The sequence below is a fragment of the Nyctereutes procyonoides genome, unplaced genomic scaffold, assembly GCF_905146905.1.
Source record: "Nyctereutes procyonoides isolate TBG_1078 unplaced genomic scaffold, NYPRO_anot_genome, whole genome shotgun sequence".
NCBI classification, from domain to species: domain Eukaryota; kingdom Metazoa; phylum Chordata; class Mammalia; order Carnivora; family Canidae; genus Nyctereutes; species Nyctereutes procyonoides.
Genome location: NW_026575128.1, coordinates 984,139 through 1,003,551, shown reverse-complemented (window position 1 = coordinate 1,003,551; position 19,413 = coordinate 984,139). Strand labels below are relative to the sequence as shown.

At 41.2% G+C, this 19,413-nt stretch overlaps 1 protein-coding gene across 5 annotated transcripts in view; it reads right to left on the bottom strand.

Moving 5' to 3' along the window:
* FOXJ3 (forkhead box J3) overlaps positions 1-18,492 on the bottom strand; it is a 141,291-nt gene extending 122,799 nt beyond the window's left edge. The window contains exon 1 of one of the 5 annotated variants that reach the window (XM_055341645.1): positions 18,461-18,492. The gene's annotated coding sequence lies outside the window, so the exon portion shown is untranslated. Of the gene's footprint in view, positions 1-5,575; positions 5,679-6,244; positions 6,250-17,842; positions 18,034-18,460 lie in introns of those variants that run through there. The other 4 variants (XM_055341647.1, XM_055341642.1, XM_055341646.1 and 1 more) reach the window with 4 other exon arrangements.
* Between the last annotated feature and the right edge of the window lie 921 nt (positions 18,493-19,413).

The following is a 19,413-nucleotide window of genomic DNA, read 5'->3' as shown; positions in this document are numbered from 1 at the left end:
ATTTCTGAAGCCAGCTATAGTTGAATATATTAATTCATTAATTTATATCCATAATTTATACAGTTTGAGCTAGTGTCAAAAGCACCTAGTAGAATTTTCTCCAAACCCTTTAAAAACCAACATACAAGTAGGTTTGTATAGAATGGCAACCGGAAAATGAGTGGTAAAGATGAATCATTCACTGATGAGTATGCTCCAATAGAAGCAACTGTACTCTATACCGTCACCAACACAAGATTAGGGAATTCCTTTTAAGATAAGCAGTCTTCAAGTGTATATTAAATTGAGTTACAGGGGCACATGGCTAACTCAGTAGAGCATGCAACCTTGATCTTAGAGTTGTGAGTTTGAGCCCCACAGTAGGCACAGAGATTACTTAAAATTTTTTAATAAAATATATGAGTTATAAAGTATTTACATTTAGGAAAATGTTTATCAGACTAACAGTAGTATAATAACGCATTATTTAGGAGCAGGAGGTGAAATGGGATGAAGTATTTTTAAAAAGCTCCCTAATTCTTATCTAATTTTCCCTCTCCCACTGACACAGAGATGTAATGCTTTATAAATTTACAAAGAACTCAACATTCACGACCTTGAGTCAAGACATAGATTGGAATACCAATAGTGACCTTAGGTATACTATTAATTTCTCTAAGGCTTAAATTCCTACTCTACAAAAAAGAAGATTCATGCCTCAGTTTCTCTGTGACTACAGCTTGAATGAAAGCATCAGCGTAACCTTAGAAAAAAGAACTACAAGTTTGTTTAAAATAAATGCTACAGCACTAGAGGTTAAGAGACTATTCCTTTTTTTTTTCCTACTTCTGAACTTAGACCTGTCTTATAAAAGACTTGAAAGTATAAAATTCACTAGCATCCATGAAGGAATAACCCCTTTGACTCATATTACTTAACTGAGCATTGTGACTTGTTATACCATTAGTCACAGGTAATTATTAAAGCAGTCAAAGAAATTGCCTATCTTAATCAGCCTGAACAAAAGAAATCTGCCAGAGGAAGGAGTAAAGAGAAAAGAATCCTGCTGAGTAGCCATAAGCTGCCCATCTCACCTCCACCTGAAGGTCTCTTGGAGCAGCTTGAGATAAAAAGTGAGATCTCAGAGTCCTATGCTCCAGAAAGCAATTAAAATCATGTGAGAATTGGGACGCCTGGGTGGCTCAGGAGTTGAGCGTCTGCCTTCATCTCAGGGCGTGATCCCAGGTCCAGGGATTGAGTCCCACATCAGGCTCCCTGCAAGGAGCCTGCCTTCTCCCTCTGCCTGTGTCTCTGCCTCCCTCTCTCTCTCTCTCTCTCTCATGAATAAATAAAATCTTAAAAAAAAAAATCATGTGAGAATGATCAATTCACCACGGGAGTATTAAAGGAAAACAAGAGGCCAAACATAACTTTGGAGAGCTCTGATAATTAAGAAAAGAGGAACTAGTTTAAAAAAAAAAATTTTTTTTTAAGAAAATTGTACCAGAGATGGCTGCAAGTGATTTAATGTGCAGAAAAAGCAATAATGCTACATGTTAAGATGGACACATACTGAAAACAGAATATTGGCTTTTATTAAAAGAGAATTAATAGTAAGAGGGTGGGTTTTGTGTTCTAGTGAAAACAAAAAAAATAGACTGCAAAAGGGTTAAGAATTAGGACTGGGTTTGAAGCTAAAATACAGGTTTAGCTACAAATTGAACAAAATGAAAATAAATGGGAAATGCAGTAAGGTCAAGCAGTCAGAGAGGAACAGATTAAGGAATCAGAGAAGGTGAATATATTACAACATTCATCACACTGCATCCCCCATTACCGTTTTCTTTACAGCTGATCACCAACAGATATGACCTGTTTTACTGTGTTTCTCTCCCAATGGAAAGCAGAGAAAAAGTTTGTTTCATTCTGTTACATCCCCAGAACCTGGTATATAGTTAACTGTCATGTTTGTTCAATAAATGAATAGAACAGGTTCCACAAGCAGTGAAAAAAGAGTACAGGTAAACTAAGAACAAAATCTGACTGAAAACTCACTAGACCTTTTAAATAAAATCTGTATCCATCAACTACGTCTCGCTACTTCAAGGCAAATAATTTAGGATCAATCTGCAGTTAAAAAAACAAGTATCCAGAATATATGAAAAACCCTTAAAACACAATAATAAAAAAAGTAACACAATTTAAAGTGGGCAAAAATTTGGAGATACAGCTCATGGGTAGAGCATCTGACTACAAAAATAAAAGGGCAAAGATAAAAGTTACTAAGATCTGTAAGTGTCCATTAAGCACATGAAAAGATTAATCATCAGGGAAATGCAAATCAAAACCACAATGAGATACCACTTCATACTCACCAGGATAACTATAATAAAAAAAAATAGACAATAACAAGTGTTGCAAAGGTGTAGAGAAACTGAAACTTATATATTGCTAGTGGAAATGCAAAAGAGCGCAGCCACTTCACAAACAGTTGAGCAGTTTACTAAAAAGTTAAACAGTTACCATATGACACAGCCACTCCACTCCTAGGGTATATACCAAAGAAATGAAAACATTCATGCATAGAAAAATCTATACACAAATGTTCATAACAGCATTAAATCTTAACAGCAAAAAAGTAAAAATCCAAATGCCCATTAGTTGATGAATGGATAAGTAAGATATGCCATATCCATACAGTGGAATAGTAATTGGTAATAAAAAGGAATGATACATGCTACAACATGATCCTGGAAAACATGCTACGTGAAAGAAAGCAGTCACAAGACTTCATGATTCCATTTACATCAAATGTCCAAAACAGGCAAATTTATATTAGTAGTTAGACTGTATATCACTGGTTACATTTAATAAGATTAGTAGTTTCTTAGGGTCTGAGGAGTAGGGGACTAAAGGGGACTGACTGGGTATGGAGTTTCTTTCAGAGAGAGGAAGATGTTCTAAAATTAGACTGCAGTGATGCTTACACAACCCTGTGAATACATTAAAAACACTGAATTTCACACTTTAAATAGGTGAACTGTATATGAATTCTATCTCAATAAAGCTTCAAAAAATGAGAGAAGTTTAGAACTCCATCACACAAATGTTCTTAAGTTCCTGCTTCCCTCGCTAGTGCCACAGGAGCCACCCCCCCCCCAAACTGGAACAGGAAAGGTAGAGTAAAAAAGTAATGACTTCACCAGAAAGCAATGCTACCACAGCAATATTTTCAAATATATAACCCCTGAATCATTAGTGGTTCAGGAAAGTTTGTTTTCTGGTGAGTTCCACTATTTCCAAACTGTATCATCTATTAATTAAACATGTTTAATGAAGATACCCTTACGGTTCACAAAAAAAAGTTTTATACAAAATTCTACAGAAAATTCTACTAGTATCTACAAATCAACTACTTAGGTTAACTGCCACTCTCCTCCTAAAACAAGGACAGGTCTTGTTGTTCTCTAATAACGGAAGATTTAAAAAAAAAAAAAAAGTGCATGCCAAGCAACAATCAGCTTTTAGCTTTTTAAGACTAAGGAGTCTGAACTAACTGCCTCTTTCCTGAACTCCACAGTTTAGGTCTGGTGTCAATCAAACAGGTGGTAAATGTGAGGGAGAGAGGAGCTTCTTGGCCAAACAACACAGAGCTATATAGCTTTTTACAAACCCCAAACCTTACTTCCTGCAATTTATGTAAACAGATCACAGGCCACCCTCTTCAAACTAAATCATAACCCAAGTAAATAACACAGGATTCTATTTCTGGGTCTGTCATTAACTCACTGGGTAATCCTGAAGCTTCAGTCTCTCTACTCTGCTCAATAACTTAAACCACAATTTCCAGTCCTAAAATCCTATTATGTGGTCTAATAAAGAACTTGTTCCCAATTTATAGATTTGTTTTTAATGGAAAATCTGACAAAAGTATATGAAATTAAATATTATGTTCAAGTCGCTTTTATTGAATGTACTGAAATATGAAAAATTCAAAAGATTGTTTACTTAATCAAAAATATTGAACTCTTCCACTTTAAACTTTTAAAGGTATTCACTAAACAGAGAGAATAGGGTTTCAGAAGGCTGAAGGGTTTTGAGGCTTTAAATTTAAACTCAGTTATATTTAGAAAGCCAAGATGCCACCTCTCTGGATCCTGTATCTTTATCTTGGGCATTTGATTCATGTGCTTTGCCTGGTGTAATTCAAAGCAAGAGATCCTACCATATCCCTGAAAAATAAACTGAACACATCAAAATGTACTGATCACCAGAGGAATGTCATACTGTACTGCAACCAAAAAGATAGGAAGCTACAGTCTCCCACTGCTAGAGCTGTTTAACAAAATAAAAATTACCTGTCTGGTCCAAAGGCAGTCCACAAACCACTGCCAACACTGTAAGAACAAATTTTATCCCATCACTAAAAACCCTGACTCAAGTCTAGGGTGAAACCTAGGGAATTTGTTAAATAAAAGTATATCAGCTGATTCTGATGTACAGGAACTACTGGTTTACAACATGGCTAGCAGAAAGGCTTCATATCATTTACCAATTATGTTCAATAGGTAATAGCTACCTGAAGTGCTACACTGAGGAGGTCATGTCTAAAAACAACCAGTAATTAGTAGTTTGCCATGGACAAAGTGATGGGGAAATGGCCACATGCAAACCACGTGTCTATCATCTGTGATTCAGAACCCTGAAAGGGCTTTTTTCTTTTTTTAAGGAGGCTTCTGGGGTAAGAGAAGAGACTAAGATCTGGATTATTTACTTTTAACTAGCAAAACCTTTGGCTGACTCTTGACGGGGGTAAGAGGAAGCAAGAATAGGACCACTAGCATGGGTACCCATACTCTCCATAAATACTTATTAATATAAGCTTCCCAATATTACACAGAAAATAACAAGGTTTCTGCTCTCAAAATGTCAATAATCTTGTTTGAAAAATGAAAATTCTGCACAAGTGTATAAATTTCGTTTAAAAGAAAAAAAAAAGGAGGTTGTGCCTTGAGTTCCACATCTGTTAAAGGTGGGAGCTAGTGGGAACACTGAGTACCAAGCAAAAACAGTATAATTTAGATGGATTCAAGAGGGAATCACCTGGGGGTTCCTCATCAATACATGACTAAAGTAATGGTTAAGATTCCACTGGCAGCATTTTCCAGGAAAAAAACAAAAATATAAAAACAACGCATGACACTGGAAGGCAAATAATCTGTTTTGTATTGTTTTGTATCCATCTATCTCTAACATTGGATTGCTGGCTCCTAGTGGTCCAGGTACATGTCAAATTAACCTTTCTGGGGGCACCTGGGTGGCTCAGTCAGTTAAGTGTCTGCCTGTGGCTCAGACCATGATCCCAGGGTCCTGGGATCAAGCACGGAGTGGGGCTCCCTGCTCAGCAGAGAACCTGTCTGTCCCTCTCCCTCTACCCTTCCCCCAGGCTCATTCTCTCAAAATATTTTTAAGACTTAAAATAATAAATAAAATAAGCAAAAAAGAAAAAGAAAAAAAGGCTGTTGAGGCATATGTGGCAAATAGCTTAATGACAGACCTGTGATGGGTATATGAGGATTCATTATACTTTACCTACTTTTGCAAATACTCAGCAATGCATTTGCGGACCTTCCTGTTACTTGGTCAACTCCAGCACTGTACAATTAATTCTTTTTTTTTTCTTTCTCAGATTTCAGGAAGCTTAAGAATGACTGATACTTCTGAAGAAAACAGCCTAGACTCAATCAGAAGAAAACCGGCATTCATTTGTTAGCTCTACTAATAGGAAATCTCTCTGAATCTACTCAAAGAACTTTTTGTAAATTAATATGAGAACTGAATATGAGCCAAGAGAGTGACTCAGCTGCTAAAAAGAAACAAAATACAATCTTAAACTTCATTAAAAGAATAGTATCCAGATCAAGGAAGGGCCCTGATCCCAAGCACTCTTCCCTGGTTGGTTCACAACTGGAGTATTATGCTCCGTTTTGAGCGCCACATTTTAAGAACACTTACAAGCTAGAACGCTTGCAGGGAGAGATATCAACCTAGTGAGGAGTTTAGAAGCCAAATTTAAGTGCAGAATGTCCAAAAAAACTGGGTGTGTTTAATGTGGAGAAGAAAACATTTCCCTGCTTTCCTTGTCACCTCAACCATAGAGACCCTCAGCATATTATTTTCCAGAGGATTTCAAGAGTTGTTAATAAGGATTCCACTGTCAGGTAAGTAAGTTTGAGATGAACTTTTTTTTCTCTAACAGACTTACCATAGTGTTCAACATCCTCAAGTGCTTTATGATTCTTCAGGAAGGATGTTCATTCAGTATTTCCAAATGGAACCATTTGTTCATGCAACAGAAATTCACCAAGCCCCAAATATTTGCCAAACATTTCTCTAAGTGCTAGGGATACAATGAACACTTTTAATATTCTGGATGATACTTTGTGAAAGGACAAGTGATCCTCTTGCTACTCCTCTAACTTGCATCGTGCTCCCATATCTCTAGGTTTTTTATTATGCTATCAGCCTAGAACATCCATCACTAATCTTAATTCAAATATCATCTCCTCCACAAAGCTTTTCTGATCATAAGCAAAAACTCACTTTTCAACAAGCCAATGGCTTTTTCTCTGTATTACCTTCAGATCTCTCATAATGCCCAAGAGTGTCTTGCATGCACAGGTGTTCAAGAAATATTTGTGGAATAATCACTGAAATACTTGAAGGATTATCTTGTTAAAGAACGCAAACTAGGTCTCTACTGTTCCACAGAGGACTTAGAGATGAAGTTAAAGGAAATGCTGCCTCAATTAGAACTAATGCAGCCTACCTTACAGGTGTTCAGTGACTTCAGGTGTTCTAAGGGTAGCCAAGTAAGTATGTATCAAGAGCTTTAGAGGGAAATCTCACTGGCCTAAATGAAGGATTAACTCTTAAAATTTAAGAACTACTTCTATTTTAGACAAAAGAAAACTTTTAATAGATTTGTATCAATTTTAAAATTCCAGGGGCATCTGGGTGGCTCAGTCAAAGGGTCAGACCCTTGGTTTTGACTCGGGTCACAATCTCATAGAGGTTGTGGGATCAAGCCCCAAGTTAGCTCCCCGCTCAGTGCAGAGTCTGCTTCAGATTCTTTTTCCCTTGCTTTCTCTCCTCCCGCTCACTCACTCTCTTTCTAATAAAATCCTTCCAAAAAAAAAATCTTAAAATTAAACTTAAACATTAAGTACCCTTTCACTTACAACTATAGTGAAAATATAATAATGCCTGTTAATGTCATTTACAGTGCTAAGTATAGAGACACAGTCTCTATTCTAAGAGTCTAAAAGCAAAACATTGCTCCCAAAGCTAATCTGAAAGCATAGATCATTTACCTTAATAAAAACTGTTCCTTAGGGGGGAAAAAAAATACTCCTTAGATGAGGAAATTCCTTAGATGACTTTGAATATTTTGCAGGCAGAGGAATAACTATGAAGCCATTCGCTCCTCTTAAAGATCTCTACAAACACCACTAAATACATTAAGTTTCTTCAAAAACCAAAGGTAGCCATTCTGGCTTTTTAGTTAAAAACTAGAGAAAAAAAAATAAAAAACTAGAGAAGAAGATACCTCCACATAACAAAGGTTTTCTCTGCAGTCTCTCTCTCAAACTAAAAGCTGTAGTCTTTGCTGGCAAGAACCCTGTCTTCTACTTGTTTCCCCAGCATTTAGTAGAATGCCCAGGACATAGCACAAACAGTGAATAAATGAGCAACAAGTTCGAGAAATTAATGAGTCCAGTGTCCCTGAATGAAAACAGCACCTTATGGGGCACCTGGATGGCTTAGTTGGTTAAGAGCCTGCCTTCAGCTCAGGTCATGATCCCGGAGTCATGGGATTGAGCCCCACATCAGGCTTCTTGCTCAGCAGAGAGCCAGCTTCTCCCTCTCCCTCTGCCCTGATCCCCCCTCCCCCATGCTTGTGCTCTCATTCACTCTCTCTCTTAAATAAATAAAATCTTAAAAAAGAAAAAAAAAGAAAGAAAACAGTACCTTAAAGAAGCACTAACAAGCGGTTTTTCTTATTAGAAACATGCCAGTAATATGGTAGCATACAAGCAGATCTTAAGTCTAGTTTTCATTATAAACCACAGTGCTATTTTCAGATCACTTATTGATAAGTAATTACTGTAAGTAAACCTAAAGTCTTGGTTGCTTCTAGGGAACTAAAATTAATTCCTTAATCAGCAAAGCTAAATGGCCAAATTCTAATGTGAAGAAAACCCAAAACACTTATTACCCCTACAACTTAACCAATAGATTATAATGAAATAATTTATTATCAAACTGATTTATGAACATAACTGTCTAGAAAGCAAAATACTGTGATAGCACCAAGTGTTTAAACTGCTTTTCAAAAGTGTTATGATTCACATTTCTCTGAATCCTCTAAATTCTCATACATGTTTAATTTTTCTGATTATAAAAATGATATAAGCTCACAGTAGAGAACTCAGAAAATATAAACAGGTTAAAGGAGAAAATAAAGACTACTCATTGTGATGCTTTCTTTCAAAATTTTTTTTTCTATGCAGTTGTAACTTCTTTATATACTATTACTCTTCCTACCCACTAGGCAAGAGACAATAGACTCACATTATGACAGTAACCTAAGTTCCCTCCGCAGATTCATGTTCCAGGAACATTTTCTTAATGTCTACATGTTATAGATATGTACTTCCATAAGACCAAATCTGCTATTTTGTAATTCTTGAAAGTGTCCCTTTTGATTCTATCTCCTCCTTGCCTCCAAAATTCTACAAAGACAAAGAAAGCACACTCAAGTAAAAATATATCCAACAACTGGAAATAGACCCAAATTTAACAAGGGAAGAAGTTGTTCTCAATAGTTTTATGTCCCTAGTCTGATATTATCACAAGACAAATTCTGCTCTACATAGCCCAGGTCCTTTGGGGTCCATAACCTCTAATTTCTACCTCAAAAATCCAAAGTATGTTCTTTATAAAAATTTTGCCAGTTTTCTATGAAGAGTACAAGACCAGAAACAGAATGCAAGATCTTTGTTCCTGTCTCTGCTCTATTAAACGACTTGAGTAACACTAAGTCTTAACTTGTATCATTTTCTCCATTTGTCAATAATAGGTGTATTACTTGCCCTACCACTATTACTGGGCTGTTGGAAGGTTCCAAAATCCAACAGATCAGAGAAAATGCTTTTCAGAAAGTATTATTCAAATGTAAGATGGATATTTTTCCAAAACACATATCCCCTATAATAAAGATTATAAAACAGTACTTCCCCAAATATGCAAAATGCCTTTTCCGATGGTGATACTAACTATATATATATATATATATATATATATATACATATATATATATACACACACACACACGGCGAGACACCATTAAGAACTCCTTACACACAGGGTAGACAGGTAAAGCATGTTATAAATTCACAGACCCAACCACACTAGCAGAAAATGATGCCATATATTATTCATCTCCTGCTAGGACAGTCAACTTGCTCCTGATTACAGCATATTTGACTGTTGTGTGTCTGTACTTCCCAAGGCACAAAACCTTTAGTCATTTTTAACAATTTAATAAGCATCCATGTGGCCACCAACCAAAATCTAGGATCTCAACAATAACTTGTTTTACCATATTGTACTCCCATCTCTCTGTAAGCAAACAGAATTTGAAATTATTAGCGAGTTCTAGTAGTCTGACCCCTCATCCATTCCCCTCACAAATCTGTGTATCAACATACAATAAGGACAGGTCTCAACTTTAAGAAAAATTCTAATCCTAATTTCTGAGATCTTTAAATAGGATAACATCAGCACTCTAACAATCAGATCAATCTTATTTCCTTGATATCATTGTACCACTGGGCAGGATGCAGTAGGTGAATTCAGTTACAGCTTTTAGCTTTGTACTCCAGGTGAAAAGTTTAGCTGAAAGTTTACTGGGTAGTATCCTTCAAATATAGGGTCATCCTGGAATAATGGATCAACTCTTCAGTAACCCTCTCCCATATGTGACCCAATTCTTCATGACCCTCTCTCTACAGATGAAGATAATGAAAAAATAGTTAATGCTATGCTACAGTTTGAATGTTTCTGTCCTCCCTAAAATTCACATGTTGAAATCCTCACCCCCCAAAATGATATTAAGTAGGTCTTTGGGAGGTGCTTAGGTCTTAAGAGTAGAGCCTTCATGAATGAGATTAGTAACCTGTAAGGGACTCCAGAGGGATCCCTTGGAGTTCCACTATGTTAAGGTGCCAGCTATGAACCAGGAAGGGGGCCTTCACCAAAAGACAACAATGCTGGTGCTTTGATCTTAGACTTTATAGCCTCCAGAACCTTAAGCAATAAACTTCTGTTACTTACAAGCTACTTAGGCTGTGGTATTTTGTTGTAGTAGCCCAAATGGACTAAGAAAGCCAACATGTAAAGTTTATAGAGACTCTAAAAACTCCCACACAAGGACTTTGCCCACTCCTAAACTATTAGCATTCAACTCAAAAGAGAGTCCTCTAAGATTATGTTCCAACAACAGTTCCTCTTATTACATTCCATAAGTGGGAGTCCATTACCCATCGATGATGGGAAATAAGTCAGGCAGGACAGTGGCAATGTAGGTCTGATTATACCAAAACAAAATCACTTCACATTTATGCTAAAATTTTTAAGAAACCAGAATGGTTTAGTAATTATTAGATTCTATGCTTTATTAAATGTGTCAAAGTAAGAGTTCTTGGGGATCCCTGGGTTGCTCAGCGGTTTAGCGCCTGCCTTCAGTCCAGGGTGTGATCCTGAAGTCCTGGGATCGAGTCCCACATCAGGCTCCCTGCATGGAGCCTGCTTTTCCCTCTGCCTGTGTCTCTGCCTCTCTCTTTCTCTCTCTGTCTCTCTCTCTCTCTCTCTGGTCTCTCATGAATAAATAAGAGTTCTTGAATACGGTCCTAATAAAATCATATTCTTATTTGTCCTATATTTTATCTTGTCACAGTACAAAAGTCTGACATGTATAAGTTTCATTTGCTTTCTGTTTCAGTTGCTTTGTCTCAATTCTATAAAAAAGTAATAACCAGTTTGAAAGACATCACATTCTCAGGTTATCAGTTAGTAGGTCATGTAGAATAGAAGCCGAAGCTACCTAACTACAAAGGTTACTTAAAATAAGTAGAATGCCATTGTTATAAATATAAATACAACATCTGGTTCCATATAACAAAGCTATTTCCATATCCCAACAGATGGCCCACAGTAATAATGCTTTGCTGATCTGGTTATAACAAATTCTATTAAATCCAAAATCCTGTATAGCAGATGCCTTTTCCAATTTCAGTGTAAGTCAATCTCTTTAACCAAAACACTGTGCTTTGGTTCTTGTTATTTGTGCACTAAAATCCAATTATGCCAATTAAGATGATCAAATTTTTTGACAGTTGTTATAAAATGCCACCGCGATGTTTTCTGAGTTTTCAAGTGAAGGAGGGTAGAGTACCTCTATCTAGGACTGAAACACTAACTGCTGAAAATGGAAAACGAAAATTCAGTTATAGAAAGGCTGAGGAGAGGTAAAAGTAAGCTTTAGCTGTCCCAAACCAAGGTTTCTGAACAGCTGCAACGTGAAAAGCTAAGTGATTAACAAAGCCAATGGTGAAGAGCACTGAAAATAATGCAATTTCTGAGTTGAAAGGCTGTTAGGAAGGACAAACAAAAAAGGTGCCTGTAAGCATAAACAACATGTATCTCTGTACACTAGAATCAGGTTCGTAGTTTTAAAAAAATGTGGACACAATGTCAGCTTTAATTTTGCTGTTTGCTTCCCCAACATACTCAATCCAATCTTCATACTCTCCTCATGCCCTTACTTGAAATATTACCCTCTATTAACTCATAAAACAGTAAGCAGTACAATATAGTGATTAACAGCCACTAAGTTCTGAAAATAGACTGCAGGCGTTCAAATCCTGCCTCTTTCCATCCCTGGCTATAGAACCTCAGACAAGCTACTTAATCTCTCTGTGCCTGTTTCCTCTCTGTGCCTATAAAATTGATAAAAATAAAACCTACCTTTTAGAGTTGTTATAAGGATTGTATGAATAATAAACATAAAGTACTCAGAGTAAGTTTTGGACCCATAGTAAGGCTTCAGAAAATGTTCTCTACTATTATTATCATCACGTAAATACCCACTTGTGATCTGAAGAAAATACAGGAATATGAAATGACTTCTCTAAATCACACAGCAAACAAGTGACAGAATCTGGTTTTAAAACACACACACACACACACACACACACACACACACACAGATTTCTTCATTTTAAGTCCTGAAGATTAATCATTAAAAATTACTGATTTACTAAGAAGATTTCCCAGCCCCTGTAATTATCCAGAAATTCACATAGGAATCCTTTAACTTAGACAATAGCACAGAGTAGCAGAAATGGCAATGAACATGGACTAAGAAGATCCCACAGCTCCATTGCAGATTTACATGTACAATCCTGAGCAAGTCACCTAATCTAAACTTCGAATCACTCATCTTAAAAAAATGCTTTGCCTACATCACAGGACTGTTGTGATATGAAATGAGATGATGCATGAGAAAATATATGTTAAGTGTTCAAGGGCCATGTCTTACTCATTTTTATATCCCCAATTCCTATTAGAATGCATAGCAGAGGTTACAATCTAAAAGAAAAGCCACTGGAGGAATGAGATTGACAAGTAAGGGCTAAGATGAAGAAAGGGAAAGGTTTTTACAAGAATAAGAAACCCAAATGTCCAACTAATGAAGGGATAAATAAAAGGTAGTATAGCCATACAATGGAGTATTATTCAGCAATAAAAAGGAATGAGATACTGATACAAACCTCAAGATGGTTAACCCTTGAAACCTTATGCTAAGTCAAAGAACCCAGATACCTTATGCTGTTATGATTCCATTTATATGCAATGTCCAGAACAGAATACTGACTTTCTTTTATGGGTTGATGAAATGACTAAAGAGGACTGTGGTGATGGACGTACAACTTAAATATAATATACTAAAAACCACTGAACTGTATAATTTGGATGAGCAAACTATATACTATGTAAATTATACCTCAATAAAACTTTAAAAAAAAGAGTAAGAAAAGTTTGTGAGAACCATTCAAGTATAAAGTCACTGGCTTTAGAATACATTAGTTTCTTTTTAAGGAAAAAAAAAAGTGAATTTTCTGATATTTGAGTAGCTCTGACATGTGGACAAGAATGAGACCGGTGGAAGCATTAGGAAAAAATCCTTAAAATTACAACACCCGGGCCCCCTGGGTGGTACATTAGCTTAAGAGTCTGACTCTTGGTTTCGGCTCAGGTTGTGATCTCAGGCTTGTAAGAAGAGCCCTGCGTCAGGCTCCACACACAGCACGAAGTCGGCTTTATACTCTCCCTCTCTCTCCCCACCCCCTAAAATAAATAAATCTTTTTAAAAAAATTACCACACCAGGGATCCCTGGGTGGCGCAGCGGTTTGGCGCCTGCCTTTGGCCCAGGGCGCGATCCTGGAGACCCGGGATCGAATCCCACGTCGGGCTCCCGGTGCATGGAGCCTGCTTCTCCCTCTGCCTGTGTCTCTGCCCCTCTCTCTCTCTGTATGTGTGTGACTATCATAAATAAATAAAAATTAAAAAAAAAAAATTACCACACCAGACCATAATGTCTCTACAAATCCTTCCGTGGAAAACAAATCAAACACCTATTCTTTCCTTTCAAAATTCTAAGGTTAAAATTTACTTCCCAGGCCTACTTGAATAGTAGTCTTCACCATGCTGATTGTTTTTGAACTTTCAGACTATCTCTAACACTTATCAACCATACTACTTCTCCTATCCTTGGCTTCCATATAGCACTGATGTACTTACTTCCTGGTTCTCCTCAGAATGTTTACCTGTTAGTCTATAACGTCACCCAAAATTCCAAACCTCAAAGGTCTTTCACCATCATACTACTAACTTCCTATCACTCATCTACTCACCTGTTTTTTACTACCATCTACAGCCCTGGTCAGTGAACAATCAATATTTTTATCTCTATTAATCCTATAGTAATGTGCTACAAATATTTCAATCTTACTCTAGTCAATTCTTTATGGTCTTTTCTAAGGCTGGGAAGCAGTACTGAGGCTCAACCAAAATAATTTCTATCCTATTTCTATGTGACTTTACAATGTGGAGTACATTTTTTTCTTCCAAATAGATATCTGTTCTTCAGGGTGCTAGGGTGGCTCAGTCGGTAAAGCAGCTGCCATTGGCCCAGGTCATGATTCCAGAGTCCTGGACTCCTCACTGGATGGGCAGCCTGCTTCTCTCTCTCCAATACTTGTACTCTCCTACTCTCTCCCTCTCACAAATAAATAAATAAAAATCTTAAAAAAAAAAAAAAAAGATCTTTTTCTAATTGTTTTGCTTAAACTAGTCTTCATTTCCAGAGTCAGACCAGCAAGGAGAAAAGACTATCAGGACTGGCAAGAAATTAGCCTGCTACTGAAAAACTGATTTTACCCCAACTAATGTTGCCCCACAGTGATACTTTCCTAATTTCCTATTATCAATCATCCTCCCAGGACTCTAGGCTTTTATCTTTTAATGTTTTATTTGCTATCTTCCCTTCGTCCACAATCATCACTAAGTTCAAATTAATTTTTACTCACACATACATCTTCTTACATATCCTAAGTTTCTTTCTTAGGACAGTTTCATTTAACAATTAAGTGCAAAAGCTCAAAGATGAGACTGCCGGGGTTCAAATCCTGGCTCTGCAAGGATTTGGGACAGGTTACTTAACCTCTCTGTAACTCAATTTCTTCATAAGAATAGTAAGACCTTGGGATGCCTGGGTGGCTAAGTGGTCTAGCACTGTGTGTGATCCTGGAGTCCCGTGTCAGGCTTCCCGCATGGAGCCTGCTTCTCCCTCTGCCTGTGTCTCTGCCTCTCTCTCTCATGAATAAATAAAATCTTAAAAAAAAAAAAAAAAAAAAGAATAGTGAGACCTTTAAGAAGATTCTGAGATAAATACATGTAATGAGCTTAGAACAAGGCCTGGCATACAGGAAAATAATGTTAGGTATTATCTTATTTCCATAATCATTACCTTGTATATCAGACCCTCATCTTATTCCCCAAATTCTCCAAGACCATTCTTGTCGGTCTCCTCACTCCAGAACACTCCGATAATACAAAACCTTCCTCAGGAACAATATGCACTATCTTACTTCTAGTCTAGAATCCAATATGGTACCCCAAAACAAACTAAACATTACATTCTTGATAGATCCTCCACCAATACTCACTCACTAATCCTGAATTCATTTATTACTACTTACCAATCCAGACTCTTTGTGCAGGTCTACCCGCTTGCTGTATCTTTTATATACACTGTCACTTCTCTATCTCTGTAAATACTCCTTCACTCTCCTAGAATACATCTCCTCCCCTCTGAAAATTCCTATCTTTTGCAAATCTCACTTATACTTTTGAGGTTGGGCATTGTTATCCCAATCGTATTGTTATCCCAACCGCATTGTTATCCCAACCAGGCATCTGATGTTGCTTGGTGGTTTATGAACACGTATGTTACGTGTTGTTTCCCCATAGAAGTTGAAGCATTTATAGATAGAGACATATTTTATTCCCGTGTCTCTTCACACAGACTACTTCACACACAGCACAGTATTTTGCAGGACACAAATGCTGACTTGCTAAAAAAAAAAATATGCTTCAGAATACATCAGAAAAACAGTCTCTATTTTCCACTGCCCCACCCATACTTAGCATAATGAAAGCAGATAGAATCTGTATTTAAATATTTTTATTTTGCATAGAATACACTAACAATTGTACCACATAAAAGGAAAAATATATATACACTCAAAAAGAATGCACAACGCAAAAAAAAAAAAAAAAATCAAGAAAGAGAATGCCAGCCAACTTGGAATCTAAAAAGTGACTTCGTGATATTAAAGATTTTTTTATTTGGCCCAAACTAATGAACCAAAGAGAGCCAAAATAAACATGTCCTGACCCCATCCAACAAACACCTCATAAATACATGAAAAGTTCCCAGTATCACAAATATCGGTAACGAGATTCACCTCAACTCCGAGACACTAAAAGAAAACAAAAATCCTCAGGTGTCTCATAAAAACGAAAAACTTTAAGAATTCAATCCCACCTCATGAATATATGCCATCCAAACAGAGAAGTGAAGGGAGCTGCTGCTTTTGTATAAATATTTGCTCTGGTCTAGGAGGAATAAGGCTTCTCCCACTGCGAGTGCAGCCTGCGCCCTGTTAAGGGAGCAATCTGTGGTCACACCGGAGCGAGACACGGGAAGATGCAAGGCGCCCTCAACCTGGGACGCGGACATTAAAGGAAAACAAACCACCCCCAAAACGCGTTTCAAAACCAGTTTCAGAAAACAGAGGAGCGCAAAGATACTCAACAGAAAAAAAAAAAAAAAAAAAAACCAGGAAAAGTGAAATAAAGGAGCTCCCACGACCTCTGGGACTCAGGGACACTACGGAGCGCCGCGTTCCAAGAGCCATACAGGTAAGCAGGTAAGTACTTCCACTAACACGCACTCGTCTCGCTGGGAAGCAAAAAGGAAAACATAAAAAATAAAAATAAATGAACAAATGAGTGAATGAATGAATGAATGAATGAATGAGGGTCTGGAAAAGACAAAACAGATGCCCACCGATCGCTCGGTCCCTGGCCAGCCCGACTCCGCTCATTCGGGAATCCGCTTAGAGACGGAGACGTAAACTGGCGCGACACAGGAGGAAAAAAAAGAGAAAAAAGAAAAGAAAAAGAAAAAAAAGGGAAAAAGAAAAGAAAAAAAGGGGAAAAAGAAAAACCTCTGCCAACCAGACACACAGAAAGTAGAACGGAGAAGTGCAAACTGCACACCTCGGTGCATCAGCAGCGAGAGCACACTCTGGTGGAGTCGCAGGCAACGGATGGGGGGGGGAAAAAAGAACGAAAACAGCTAAAAGCGGAGAAGGGAAGAGGTCTGGGAAAGTAAGCCCTGCCGCGTCCCCCGCGGCTCCCAGTTTCCGAGAGTACGACGCCGGCTTCTCCCGCCGCCCCCCAACCTAAGGTCGGCCTGGGCGGCGCGCACTGACCCTAGACCAGCCTCCCGGAGGGCGCAGCACCGCGCGGACCTCCCTCCTCGCCAGCTGCAAAAAATGGAGGGGGGAGGGGGGAGGGGGGAGACACCCTACCACGTGGGCAGGATGCAACACACACCGGACAGCAACACGCCCGCACGGAGCGGCCGCTCGCCCCGGTGCCCGCGGAGGACGCGGCGTCGGGGTGCGCGGGCCGCACCCGCAGGGCACCCCCGGCGGCCGGCCGACCCGGCCGACCCCCCCGCCCCGCCCCGCCCCGCCCCGGGGCTGGAGGGGAAGCAGCTGCCTCGCGCCGAGGTGGGGGGCCGGCGGGGCGGCGGGCAGGCCCCGGGGAGGGCGGACGGCCGCTGTCCGCGCGCTCGGCGCCCCCGGGAAGCCCGTCCGGCGCCCCCGGGGCCCCGCTGGGGGAGGGGCGGCAGGCGCGGAGCCGCCGCTTCCCGGCTGAGGGGCAGCAGCAGCTGAGGACGAGCGCCGCGGGGGAGGGAGGGAGGGAGGGACGCAGCGCTCGCCGCCCGCCAGCCGCCGCCGCCGCCGCCCCGCCGCACGGCCGCGGCCGAGAGGGGAGCCGCCGTCTCGCGGAGGGCAGCCCCCGCCTCCGTCCCGGGAGATGCCCCAGCCCCGCCTCCTCGCCCGCCGCCTCGGCCCAGCCGCCCGGGCGGCGGGCACTCACCTCAGGCTGCGCAGGCCGGGACGGCCCGGCCGAGCCCCCGGCCGCTGCGTGCGTCTCCGCCCCCCGGGAAAGGCCCCAACGGCGCCTGGTGCGAGCGGCCGAGGCCCCGAGCAGCGCCGAGAGCGGCGGCGGCGGCGACAGCGGCGGCGGGCGGGAGCAGCCAACATCCGGGGCCGCGCACCCGGAACTACTTCCCGGCCCGCTCCCCTCCCGCCCCGCCCCCCGCGACGTCGCTGCGTCAGCGCGTCACCGGCCCGGCGTCGGCGGCGTCCCCTCCCCCCCGCGGGATCGGCGCGCGCCGGATCCCTCCGCGGGGACAAGTAGTGCCCCGGGGTGCCGGGGGCCCGGCGGCGGCGGCGGCGCCGCCCGCGTCTGGCGGTTCCGAGCGCTTCCGGGGGTCCCTGCGCCTCCGAGCGGCGTCTGGGGACTGGGGGCGGCCCCGTAGTGGGGGACGGCAGGGACCCGAGGCTCCCGGACTCCTCGGGCCCGGAGCCACGGCGCCCTGTGACCTTGTCCGCCCCCTCCCCGCCCCCTCGCGGTGGCGACGTGCGCCTCCGCCTCCGCCTCCGCCTCCGCCTCCGCCTCCGCCTCCGCGGGGAAACCGGACCCCGTTCCCACCTTTGCACGGCGCGGGCACCTGGCGCCGTCGAGCCCAGGCTTCTAGACCCGTCCCCTGAGCCCATCCCCGGTCGAGCCTTAGCTTCCTGCTTAGAGCACAGCACCGAGGCCCTTCTGATGCTACACCGGTTGTCCCGGTTACGGTCCTTGCTCCCAACAGGTGGAACCTGCAGAAGGGTAGCTCGGAAGACGTGAACCTCGGAATCTCCTTCTACGTCAATCTTCACGGTTTCTTTCTCTAGATTATTAGCCCTGCGGATCTGCCCTGTAATTTCATGCTTGATTACGTTCAGACCTCTAATCTGCTGTTGTTCATCATTGGATCAGTCACGTCTCTAAAAAGCGAGCACCAAGCATGCATCTGAGCTCGCAGTAGGTGCTCAGTGTTCGATGCTCAGGTATTCGTCAGATGGATACACTAAGGGCAGCCCCGGTGGCTCAGGGGTTTGGCACCGCCCTCGGCTCAGGGCGTGACCCTGGAGACCCTGGATCGAGTCCCACATCAGGCTCCCTGCATAGAGCCTGCTGCTCCCTCTGCCTGTGTCTCTGCCTCTCTCTCTCTCCTCTCTGTGTATGCTCATGAATAAATAAATAAAATCTTAAAAAAAAAAAGATGCATACATTAGGTTGATTGGAGGAAGGAAAAAGGAGAGGCCTGAGCGAATTGGCCCTAGGAGCCTTTTTTTGACAATGGTCTGGTAGGGAATCGGATAAAGACCTCAGGTAGTTAAGGAGCTGAGTACCCAGCTCCTTCAGCAAACACTGAACACCCGCCATTGGCCAAACATTTCTAGGCGCTGGGCATTCAAAGTACTCCTGTATTCCATTTTAATTAATTAATTAATTAATTTTTTATTCATGAGAGCACACAGAGAGGTAGAGAGAGAGGCAGAGGGAGAAGCAGGCTCCACGCAGGGAGCCCGACGTGGGACTCGATCCCGAGTCCCCAGGAT